The sequence below is a fragment of the Pleurodeles waltl genome, chromosome 2_2 (genome assembly GCF_031143425.1).
Source record: "Pleurodeles waltl isolate 20211129_DDA chromosome 2_2, aPleWal1.hap1.20221129, whole genome shotgun sequence".
Taxonomy (NCBI): Eukaryota; Metazoa; Chordata; class Amphibia; order Caudata; family Salamandridae; genus Pleurodeles; species Pleurodeles waltl.
The window spans coordinates 393550035-393562480 of NC_090439.1; positions in this window are offsets into that span (position 1 = coordinate 393550035).

Consider the following 12446-nt stretch of genomic DNA (forward strand, 5'->3'; position numbering starts at 1 on the left):
ATTTGTGTTCTAAATTGTTTTGCATGAAGCCCCACATGCTCATGCTAATTGGAGTTAGTTGAGGTTACTTACATGACGACTGACAAAATACAGAGACAAATGGTAGACGGATTAATTTGCTGAACTTGATGGATGTCTTGGACTTGCTGAATTGGGTTTTAATAATGTCATATGTTGATGCCCTAGAATTTCTTTTGATTCAAGCTTTGATTAGATCACGTCTTCTGCGACTTGCTGTTTAACTAGCTTTATTAGAAATTACTGATTAGAGTTTAAAAAAATAATATTTATATTAGTATTTTTTCAACAAACAAGCATTAATCAACTTGCCCGCACTTCCCTCTCCTGATCCCATACCCCTTTATCAGCTCCATTCCATGTACACCGTCCCGCTTGGACATTGTCATTCTGGGACACTCGTGCCAGGTGCGTGACACAGCTCATGTCTTTTTATGCTCTAGTGATTCCGCTCTTCAGCTGCATCTGATTCCTCCGATGATATGCCTTGTTCCCGGGATTCAGTTTTTGGGTCCTTAAGGCGATCGAGCAAGTGGTCCCACTGCCGCACCCCATCTGCATTCCCAGCCCCATTTTGCTACTTCTTGGTGCAGGGCCCTTCCTTCTGCTTCAGCCCTTCTGACTAGTGTGTCCCACCATCTTGGTGTATGTGGGCTTCTGGGATCCTTCCAGTGCATTGTGATCTCCCTTTTTGCCAAGATCAGTGCTAAATCTATGTATTTGGTTGTGATTCTCTTCGGGTGGGGTCTGGGGAATCCTCCCAGCAGTGCCACCATTGGTGAAGACCGGAGCCTCCTGTTCGTCACTATTGTAATGTTATGTAAGACCTCATCCCAGTATTGTTTCAGTGCCCTACATTTCCATAGCATTTGTATCAGTCCGGCCTCTTGCTCCGAGCACCGAGGGCATGCACTATTTGCATTGTTATACATTGATGCTATCTTTGCAGGGCTGAGGTATGCTCTTTGGTATATATATAAATTAATCAACTTAAAATGGGCATTTCTAGATACCTTATATGCGTGTGTTGTGATTCTTCCTCATTGTGCATCATCTATGGGTTCCTCAATGTTCTCCTGCCAGAGGGTCCTCAATCTTTCTAGGGGGGGGGCAGTGTGTCTCTTTGTAAGGTTTTGTAGAGTGTGGATACCACTTTCCTCTCTCCTCCTATTGTGCAGAGGGCTTGGCATCCAGCGTGTGTAGGAGGTTCCCTTGATCCCTGCTTCCAGTGTTGCTGTATTAGTGCTGTGAGTGCTCTATGCATGAGGAACACCCCTGGTGGGGTTCCAGAGTGTGCCATCAGAGCTTCGTATGGCATCAGCTCCCCGTCCCTGAAGAGGTCCCCAATCACCGTGACACGTAATGTCCCCAGTTTTGTAATTCCCGCAATAGTATTTCCCCCAGGGAGCACGGTCAGGCTGGCCAATGGTAAGTTCGGTGAGTACGGGGATGTGGTTCTGGTGCGCTGCAAGCTGCGTTTCCAACAGTTGCTCATGACCTGGAGCTCCATTGAACCTGTCACCCTTTTCCCTCCGGGAGCCAGGAGTATCCCCGCGAGAGTTGCGGCATTGCATTCCTTTGGGTGCCCTCCGGGTGTTGCCGGGAGTGCTGCAGGTCATGCTTTAGCCAGCCATTGAAGCTGGCCTGCTAGGTGATATAACTCAATGTCTGGCGCCGCCAACCCCCCCTCCATTGTGGGTCTCTGGTGTTTATGCCAAGCTAATCTGTGATGTCCTGGTCCCCAAATAAGACTAGTAAGAATAGAGTCAATCTCCCGGAAGGTTGGGCGGGTGATCAGTATGGGCAAAGTCGAGAAGCCGTAAAGCAATCTCGGCAGGGCCACCATCTTCACTACGGCCACACGGCCCGCCACCGACAAGGGTAATGTCTTCCAGAACTGGACATCTGTTCTCAGTTTCCAGATTGCACTATTCACGTTGCCCTCTAGGAGGTCCCCTAGTTCGTGGTATATGTTGACACCCAAGTAGCGGAAGGTGGTTCGAAGACCATCCCAGGCCGTGATTATTTATAATTTGGGGCACTCCTTTTTGTAGTGGGTAGATGGAGGGATTTCTGCCAGTTTATGCGGAGCCCTGACATGTCCCCAAATTGTTCTAATAAGTTCATGGCCCCTGATAGTTCGTTGTTTGAATCTTTCAGGAATATTAACATGTCGTCAGTGTAGAGTGTGATTTGGTGAGTCTGGTCCCCAACTGTCAGTCCCTCGTAGTGCGATAGCGAGCATCCCTGTCTGGTGCCCCTTCCTATTTTGTACGAGCTCGAAATTGTTAGGCCCGTGCGAACCCGTGCTGTGGGGGTTGAGTATAGCAGCTTCGTCCACTTGAGGAACGCAGGACCCAAGCCCACCTGTTTCATTATTGTCTCCAGATAGTCCCATCTGAGACTATCAAATGCTTTTTCAATGTCTACCACTATTATTGCTGCTGTGCTGAGATTTGGGGAACCTGAGTGCAGTATCTTAACCAATCTCCTTATATTAAGGGCAGTATTGTGTTTTGGGATAAATCCCGTCTGGTCGGGTGGATCAATTTTTCCATGTGGGGTAGTAATCTTGTGGCGAGGATCGACTAAGTATTTTGTAGTCCATGTTAGGCATGGATAGAGGGTGGTATGAACATACTTCTGTGGGTGGGCGACCATGTTTCGGCAGTGGGACCACAATGGCCTCGTTTGTGGATGGGGGGAGACTTCCAGTCTGCAGTGCCTCTGTGTAGAGAGCGCTTAGCTGTGGCACCAGGAGGTCTATGTTCGCACTATAAAATTCCGCAGGGAGTCCGTCTGCCCCAGGTACCTTCCTTCTGGCCATCGCCCCCACTGCCACTGTCACTTCCCGAGGGGTTATCACCTCCCCCAATACCTGTTGTTCATCCTCTTCCAGGGCTGGGAGCCGGATGCCCTCCAAGCATCGCTGCTCGGGGGCATAAAGCATTGAGTAGTACTCAGTGAAGCTAGCGTTAATTTCACTTTGCCCGTACAGTCTTTTCCCTGTCGGGTACACTATTTCCATCACCAGAGACTGCTGTCTCGGTGGAGCCGAGAACCAGGCCAGCAATGCCCCTGCTCTGTCTCCTTCTGCATGCTGTCTAGCAATATATTTCTTATAGTCAAAGCATCTAAGCTTTTCCAGGGCTGCTGCCACTTTGTTCTTAGTTTTGGATATTCTTGGGACTAGTTCTGGGTCATCTCGTCTGTTACATTCCAGGATTCTCAGTTCTTTCTCATATCTATCAATTTCTCCCTCCAGGGACCTCCTGACCCCCATTACCCCGGACATGCAATGGCCCCTGATAGTCACCTTAAACGCTTCCCACTCTAGAACCCGGGAGGATGCTGAGCCCTGGTTATGTGTGAAATATTCTTTAATTGTGTCTCCAATGGTTTGCCGGAAAGCACTGTCTTCCAGTGTTTCCACATTGAGTCGCCAGCCTGGTATCTGGGGGCGTATTCTTCTCCAATCCAGCGTGAGTAGTAGCGGGTTGTGATCAGACACTGTGCTGCAGAGATATTCTGCGCTTCGTACTGTGCAATTCACATCGGGAGATGGACGGAAAACGTCCAATCGGACATGTAAGTCATGCATGGGCGAATAGAAAGAGTAATCTCTCTTGCGTGAATGAAGGAGTCTCCAGGAGTCCGCAAGGCCCCAGTCCCTTTGCCAGTCAGTAAAACGTTTAGCTGCCCTGACTACGGGGGAGTGTCCCAGGGGCGGATGAGATCTATCCCACTCAGTATTTGCAATACAGTTAAAGTCGCCCCCCACTATTGTTGCCTGGGTTAGATGTGGTCCCCACTTGTGTGAGATTGCATTCAGAAAAGTGCCCTGGTCTTGATTAGGAGAATAAATACCTCCCAGTGTGACGTCCCGTCCCCCCAGCTGACCGGTCACTAGCACATAGCGGCCCTCTTTGTCTATAAGTGCTTTCGTTTTTTGGAATGGGACCCCTGGCCGCACCCATTGCAGGACCCCTCTTGCGTATGCCGAGTATTCTTTGGCATATACCTGCCCTCTCCATCGTTTCGATATCACTGAGACCTCCTTGCTATGTGTACTCCTCACCGTTTGGGCTGATTTTAAACTTTGTATTGCTTATTCATGCTGTTCAATCCCTTGACTTTCCAGGTGAGGAGTTTGTAGTGTAGTGGTCTATCCATAGCCTGTGTGGGTGTATGGTTTGTGGGCGTGTTCGCCCTCAAGTGCCCATTTCGTGTGTGACAATGTCCATGGATCTAACCAAGGGGATATGTGACATGGAGCTGATACCCCTACTGTAAACCCATTAACTTCAAACATAACAGTTCTCTTCTTGTCCAAACTCCCTCTCCCCAGGACTGGTGTTGTAACTATCCCCATCCAAACCATCCCGAACTTAGTAAATATTATGTGTGAGGGCCGAGGCAAGATCCAAGTGCTTAACCCTTAGACCCCCTCCTATGCCTAAGTCAATTGATGTCATGCACTTCTCCCCGGCTCCCCGGTGTTACTTGCAGTTGTTGTGCGGTGGCGAAGAACCAAAGCAGTGCAGTCTGTTGTTTGCCGACACAACGTGTGAACCTTCCAGGTGCCCCGTTGGGCACCGCAGTCCCACAATGGCCCTGGCCTCCAACAATGTCTCTTCTAGGGACCAAGCATCCCTGTTTGTTTCTTCTGAGCGTATTGTAGACGCCGCTGTCCCTCAGATGATCTCGTCAGATGTCCCTGGGGTGATTCTTGGTGGGTTGTCGGACAAGATTTCCTGGTCTGATTGAGTCTAAGATGGGCGTGGGGAGACGGACCCCCATTCCCCAAGGACGCCACAGCTTTCACCGCTTCTCGCCATTCCTGTAGTGCCTGGTTGTGTGGTGGGGCTGCGCCCGTTAGACAACTCCCCTTTTTCCTGCGAGGTTCCCTGTGCGACCTTTCAGCCCCCTCCTGGTTCTCTCCCACGGTCGTCCCCAGCGTGTCCAGCCATTCCTGCGCCTGCTGCGGCTACCTGAAGAAGAGTGTGTCATTATTTGTGATGATCTTTAGTTTGGCTGGGAAAAGCATAGCATATCGAATGCCTCGTTCTCTGAGTCGTCACTTAACCTCCATGAAAGTGGAGCTCTTTGTCTCTGTGTGTCCCTTGTGAAGTCCGGGAAGATCATTATCTGCTGATTGCCCGTCACGATCTCCCCTTTCTTCCTTGCCTGTGATATTATGAAGTCCCTGTCTTTGAAATGGAGCAGCTTCGCTATGATCGGGCGCAGTCTGGCCCCCGGAGGGAGAGCCCTCGCCGGTACCCTGTGAGCTCGTTCTTTGGCAAAGTATTGCGACAGGCCCTCTGGAGCCACCTCTCTGCGTATCCACTGCTCCAAGTATGTTTCCATATCAGGTGCCTCCTATTCTGCCTTCTCGGGGAAACCAACCAGACGTAGGTTACTTCTCTGTGCTCTGTTTTCGGCATCTTCCGCACGTGCTTCTAGTATTTTAATCTGCGACGTCAGTTCGGTCACCGTTTTGGTAATCTTCAGGCATTCCGGGGTGAGTTGCTCCAAGGACTTTTCATTGGTGACCACTCTGTCATTTAAATGTCTGTGGTCGTCTCGGAGGAGCGTCAGGCCCACAGATAAAGTATCTATTTTAAGTTCTAGTGCATCTCTGGATGCTTGCATGGCCCTTAGTATGGTGTCGAGCATGGTTTCCTAATGCAGGGTCTTATCAGGTTCGCCGGTTCCTCCTTCTTTCTGTGAACCACTTTTATCCCCAGGGCCATGTCGTTTTTTAGGTTTGCCCATGTTTTGCAGCCTGCTCTCTATCCCAGGGCTGGAGCCCCCTTTGCTTCTGTCCCAGTTGCTCCGCAGACACTGGTCGCCCTCACCACTCCGGTTAGGATCTTCTCTGTGCTGTTTCCCTGTCTTGCCTGCTCAGTTTATTGTCGCAGTGGCCCCTCTTTGTTCAAATCTTCATGCAAGGGCCCTCTGCGCCCGCCCCAGCGTCCAGCTTCCACTTGGGCGCCACTGTGCTTCACACGCAGGCCAGGCCTTGTGTCCCCAGGCCCGGGCTTCAGGCCACAGGCCCAGACTCCTTGTCCCTGTCCTCGCAGGGGGGCGCAGTTAGTGTCCCGCCCCGAGGATCGTCGGGCGCCCTGCTGTTGTTCCCTGGTTGCTACGTGGGGGGTGCCTCCTTCTCCAAGTCTCAGTAGAAGCCGCCGCCCTCCGGCTCCCCCCCAGAGGTTGTGCGCAGGTCTCAGTGCAGGCCCCCAGTTCGAAGTCTTCTGCTGGGCCCCCTGACCCAGGCTGGCCAGCTCCCGCGGGGCAAGGGTCAGGGAGACGCCCCCGGGTCCCTCCGATCCCACCTTGGGGTCGGAACCATGCTGCAGGGGCAGCGCATCTCACCCACGAGGGGTGCGTGCCCACCCTACCATCCACGGCCCGTCTGTCAGGCCTCGGCAGCTCAGGTACAGGCTCCACCCAGCCCTTCCGATCTGCCAGCGGTCCTCTGCGGCGCAGCAGCGGGACGGGCTCCAGCCCTCCGGTACGCACCTCGGACTCACGTCCAGCTTTCTCCAGGCACCGCCATCTTGCCCGGTGGCCCCGCCTCACGGCCCGGGTCGTCCGTCCGCTCCGGGTTGTCCAAGCCCCCGCCGCACTGTCCAGTTAGTGCCTCAAGGGTTCTGCCACTCGTGCCGGGTCATTTCTGACGATGACCAGGGGCCGGGGAGACAGGATTAGTGTGAGATGGTCAAAGGCTGCCGGGAGCTCCGCGTTACGCGTGCTGCTCCATCGTTCTCAAGCCACGCCCCACTACTGATTAAAGTTGATGATTAATATTCATGATTTAGTATTGTTAACGAAAAGGTAATAAACTTACTAAACTATAATTAAAGTGTGGTTATTCATGACTGAAGAGTCATGGTGAGTGAACTTTACTGACTCCATTGATTGTTGATTTGACTATTGGTTATTGATTATTGTGTGTTGATTATTGATTCTGTGTGGAAACTATGGTAAGAACACCCTATACAAATCAAAACATTAATCGACCTATACGTGCAACTAGATAGGGGGGAAGACATAGGAAGGGGAATTTAGTAAACTCTCTAAGTATTATGTAACGCACCTTCTGCTCTCTATAACCCTTTTTGTGTCTGGTTAGGATTTGAAAAATTTGCTGGATGATTTCTAAAGACAAATGTTGGCAATCAGTGTTTTGCAGTTAATATTCCTCGCTTAATTTAGGAAAAATACAACTGGATGTAAAAATGTAAGGTTGGGCAAAATATTATATGCAAATGTAGGCCCATATTTATAATAAAGCAGGTTTGCGTCAAAAAATTTAGTGCCGACTACCGCCATTCCAGCACGCCAGCTTGGCGCCATATTTAAGGAATGGCCCAAGTGGGCGCTAAGGCATGGTTAGCGTCAAAATACATGACGCTCATTGGGCAGGGGAGGCGTAGGGAAAACTGGAGGTTGTTCGTCAAAGAATGGCACTAGTCAGGTTATATTAAACAAAATGACTAACCTGACTAGAGTAATTTTTGGGACGCACAACACCCATGGACATGACTTCTGTATTAGTAAAGACAGGAGTCATATCCCCCAGCCCAAGTTAGGCCCCCCTATGGCACTTTAGGAAAAATTTAAAATACTTACCTGAACTTACCTGGAATGGGTCCCCTATTCCTTAGGTGTCCTCCAGGAGTGGGTGCGGTGGGTGGGGGTGTCCCTGGGGGCAGGGAAGGGCACCTGTGTGCTCTTTCCATGGTCTCTGACCATGGAAAGAGCCCACAGGTCTCCTAACGCCTGCCCTGACACAGGCTTTAAATAATGGTGCTAAGCAGGCTTAACACCATTATTTAAGGCCCACCTCCTCCTGTGCGTGATTTTTGCATGGGAGGATAAATAAGGCGCTAGGGCCTTTGAGTCATTTTTTGCCCAGGAACGCCTACCTTGCATCTCATTGACGCAAGGTAGGTTTTCACTGTAAAAAAATGAGGCTAACTCCATAACTTTGGCGCTAGACGGGTCTAGCGCCAAATTATAAATGTGGAGTTAGGTTTGCGTCGAATTAGCGTACAGAAAAAAAAGATACTAATTTGACGCAAACAGAATATAAATATGGGCACTAGTTTTTCAGACAGCCTTCACGCACATTCAGTTGCACCAAAATACATTTTCTGCTTCGGCAAATAATGGAAGGAAATGTTTACTTACAAATACCACACACACGCTTTTAGGAGATAGAAGTTTCTGCTATGATAAAGTCACATAAGAAAGTTTGATGTGCATTTGGTTTCAGAATACTAAAGTTTCTTCCACTTTACTTTTGAGTGAGTATGAACTCATTAATACAGTGAGCTTCTTAGTCTGCCCTGAGGCTGTATCATGAAAACTGCACTGGCTCAATGCAGAGCCCAGTCCCTGTTTTTTGGCATTTGAGGTGTCTAAAGGTCATACATATAACTCAGATGTTCTCTGAATTAATGGAACAATTACTTAACAGTAATCTTCAGTACCTCATTTCATAGTCCTCTTTGTCCCAGTCCTCACTGTCTGAAGTGACCCCCACCTCACACAGAGAGCTCACCATACCCAGGGTTCCGAGATCCCACTACAAAGTGCCTCACCCCTCCTCCTGTATGTTGCTAGTCCAACTGTTTGGAGGTGCAACACAGGAGGGAAGAATGTGGACTGGAACGAGGGGGACTACGAATCAGACTAATGAAGATTAGCTAAAGTAATTGTTTCATTACCCCCTCATCTTGTTCTCCTCTTCCCATTCCTTACCTTGTGGGGAATTAATAAGCTCAAGTACTTGCACTGACAAATGTGATGCTCAATGAAATGTATTTATATCAACAATTACTTCATTGCCAACATTATAACCTTAGAGCCAAAATTACATTCATCAGAATCCATAAAGTCCAGCTTATAAGGTTTTCCAAAGGTCTGATGAGATGACCAAGTATCCCCCTTATATCTCATGTAGGGAGACTCCACCAGCCTCTGCCCAAGAAGCTGAAGCCATCCTGATGGAAGGTCCTTTGATGGTAGAAAGCAATGCCTCTACTAATGTTTTATGAGATATTGCCTGGCAAACCCATCTACTTATGCTCTGAGTCTTACCTTTTTTCCTTTATTCGCTGACCCATAGGAGACAAATAAAGCATTTGATTACCTGAATTCCTTAGAACGAGCTAATTAAATCATTAAAACTCTTCTAACGTCTAAGGAAGAGGGATTTTGTAAATCTGTTTGCAATTGGGAAACTGGGAGAACCATTTCCTAGGACAAGTGAAAAGAGGAATGGACCTTTAGAATGAATTTAGGATTCGATCTAAGAATAACCTGACCCCATCTGAAAAGTATCTTAAATAGGGGTAGGATGTCATCAGAGTGCTCAATTTGCCCAATCTCCTTATTAATCATATCTACCGGCAGGGTTTCCTATGGCTAGACATGAGAGGTAGGTCAGAGTCCAGCAAGGGTTAAAAAAGGTATGTTTTTTAAAGTTTACAGAACACTCTCCAGGATTGATATCTTCTCAGCAGGTCCTGCATCATGTCCTGCAACATGAGGTCCAAGTAGGAAAAAGATGGACCGCCCTGATGGACTTTTTTTTAAATCTAGGGACCTTGCAGAAGTTCCAATAGCTGGAGAAAAGAGAATGACTAGGGCAGTAAGGTTTCAGTAGCTGTTGCAAATAGTGAGGACCTGTATTGGACATGACTTTGTGCATATAGCATAGGGCTTTGAACTGTATGTGTTTTTCGACCGGGAGCCAGTGAAGGTCACGAAGGAGGTTGGATGTGGAGGCGCTTTTGGGAAGGTGGAACAATAGCCTGGCAGCCGAGTTCTGGATCACCTGAAGGCGTTTGAGTGACGTCTTGCCAGCCCTCAGGTAAAGAATGTTGCCGTAGTCTAGCCTTGATAAAAATTAAGGCCTGGATAATAACAGTTTAGTGAGCAGAGAAGGGAAGCATCCAGATTTTCTCTAGGACTGCAAAGCAGGTGGAAGCTACCTTGGAGACTTGTATTTTCATAGACAAGTCATCGACAAGCCAGAATCCTAAGTCCTTCACCTTAGAAACAGGCACTAGAGGGAATTCAAGGATACCAAAGATGTGGCCCCCACAGTTTGGGGTTGCTGCGCAACAACATGACTTCAGTCTTATCACCATTTAGCTTCCTTATCAAAGTGATCTAACTAGAAAATCGTTCATTGACGATAGCCATGCTATATCTGCCTCTTCCAACAGGTCAAAAGGCTTTTGTTACAATCCTCTCAGCACTGATGGAGTGCTGATATTTACACCTCAATCTCTTTGTAAAATCATCAAATATATTTCCTCATTGGTCTTATGGACATTTGTTACTCAACTTGAAGCACTGTAAGGAAGTTAACATCAGAAATACATTTCAACCTTATGAAGCCAATGTGAATCCACAATAAAGACCAGATTCAATAATTCTGATTAAGTAGGTTTATTTTAGGACATGAATCCATCCAGTATAAGTGCAGAGTGAAAATAAATTCACGAGCTACAGAAATGTAGTTTAAAGGCTGAAAGTGCCAGTAAGTTAAGTCGTAATAGTATGAGATACAGAAAAGAAACGGCCACAACGCAAATAATGCATTCCATAAAGAAACTTCCAAGTTCTATTCTGAACACAGATTGAGAACAGAATTAGCTAACAAAGCTTTCTATCCGGGTAGAATAGAAGGTGTCAGCATGGAACAGGACTTCTGTAGAAGTGCAAGGAAATAATAGAAGTGTTGAGCATGAAGCTTCACACTCGTGTAAAGCCCAGCGTAAAAACTCGATCACGCATCGTCTGTGTGCACCAGAAAAATCGACACACACCTCCCCATTTTCCATGAATTTCCTCCTCTGCAGTCCCTTGCAGAGAATTTGAATGCAAACCAGGTACTTTGTGCTTGAAAGAGACACTTGTTGCTTTTTAAGGGACTAAAGACACTTTATACCATTTTTACAGTGATATTTCAACTTATACTTATTGCATCGTGATCGCTTTGACCTGCATCTTATCAGACCAATAATATATATTTTTCTAAACACTGTGTGGTGTATTTTTGTGGTGCCCTTCTGTGTTATTGCTTGATTTGTTGCACAAATACTCTACACATTGCCTTCTAAGTTAAGCCTTACTACTCAGTGGCAAGATACCAGAGGGTGGACACGGGATAATTTGGATTGTGTGTGACTTACCCTTCTTGCTTGGACAGGGGGTAACCTGACTGCCAACCAAAGACCCCATTTCTAACATCCTCTCATTTCCATATAGTCATTTATGACTCTGTTCTTGAATGTGGGAAGTGGTCAGTTTGGATTTGTTACCAAACGCGTCTCTCTGACCATGGGCCCGGTTTTGAAAGAGATGCTGATCCTAAAAATTCTGCGCTGTGCACTTTGGAATGGACTTTTTGCCAGATAAAAAGCTTTCTGAAGCATCTTATCCAGTTAAGCACCAAACAGGTTTGGTCCTATACGGGGTAACTTTTAGATTAAGAACCTCTGGATTGAGACAATCTTCTATGACTTCATCCAAAGTAGGCGACGGCCTGCCACTGCTGCCCATGCCTAAGAGTAATAGCTCTCAGACTGTGGAAGGTCACACCCAAGGAAACCGAGATGACAGTTCCATAGTCCTTAGTGTAGGTGCTGTGTCTTCATTTCCTTGAAGACGTTCATACAGTAGTCCTTAAGCATGCCTTGTGTGGCTTATGCGAAATAAGTGTTCATCCAAATTGCAAAATCCAAGGCAGTGCACAACCTCTTTAATGTGGATTCAACTTTCTCATCAACTACATCTGGTAGCATTGAGTCCTCTGACTCTAAAGACAATGACAATGCCATTGATGATAACATGGTGTTGGCTTTTGGTATCTGAGGGAAATTATTCTCGAAGCCCTTAATTACATATCCTTATTTAAGAATCAAACAATCGTCGCATTACCTGAACCTTTCCACTCCCTAATAATGATGCCGTTAATAACATCATGCAGTGATAAATCATCTAACCTCTATACTACTGTAGCGGGAGCAAAAGCCTTCCTCCTCCTGTACTTTCTCCTCAAATCAGAAGACCTCCCTAGTATCGTTTAAGAGGTCAAACACCTGCTAACCTTGGACATATTTCCACCTCTACTCTATGTCCTGATCATCATCTTGTTCCCCTCTTTGCGTGAGACTCAGCCAGTGCAGAGTCTATTGCCTCTTTAATTTAGGGCTGTAAATCGGATCTTGTTATCTGGCAGAAAGCCTCCTCTTCCTGCTGGTGGTCAGTGTTATGCTCCTAGCTGTAGCGTTCTTGCCTTCCATTGTGGCAAACAACACAGGAATGGGCTAGAGGAGTGTTTTCCCTCTTTAAATAGTGTTGCTTAGAGTCCAGATCTTGTTCCTCGTGAGATTTTGGCCAATGGA